Here is a 536-nt window from a genome sequence, read left to right as displayed (position 1 = left end):
CGCCGGCCCCGGCCCCAGCCCGCCTCCAGCCCGCCTCGCCGGGAGATGAAATGTGCCTAAGGCTTCACCGCGCTGTGGGCTCCGCTCCGACTCCGCGTTTTTCACTAAGGTGTGGCCCTGACCAGACGTTGGGTGCCTCGAGCGGCAGTTCCCGCCCTAGGTGTGTGGAGGTAGCTGGGCCGGACTCTTTCGGGCGGCTCGGCCCTGAGGGGGGGTTGGAAGCGTGTGTGAGAGTGCTGAGGTGCCCCGTGGATGTTGCTGCTTTTATCACCTTCCCTGCTCTCCTGGGATTACAGTTTCCCTGGCTTGCTTCCCACTCGTTAACGTGGGCAGAGCCACAAAACCTGTTTTCTGATAATCAGGCTTCCCTGTGTGGTAAAATGTGGAATTCAAATATTCTCAGTAGCTGTAGGCCTAGGTGATGGACACTCGTTTGCTTGTGGTGTTACAAAAAAAAAAAAAGGTGATTCCTTCACAGCTGTATAGATGGAGAAACGAAGAGGGAAGTGAGGATTATGGCATGAAGCAATCAAAGC

Source organism: Egretta garzetta, unplaced genomic scaffold (genome assembly GCF_000687185.1).
Source record: "Egretta garzetta isolate BGI_Z169 unplaced genomic scaffold, ASM68718v1 scaffold287, whole genome shotgun sequence".
Taxonomy (NCBI): domain Eukaryota; kingdom Metazoa; phylum Chordata; class Aves; order Pelecaniformes; family Ardeidae; genus Egretta; species Egretta garzetta.
The sequence above is the reverse complement of the archived record's forward strand: the minus strand, read 5'-3'. Positions refer to the sequence as shown.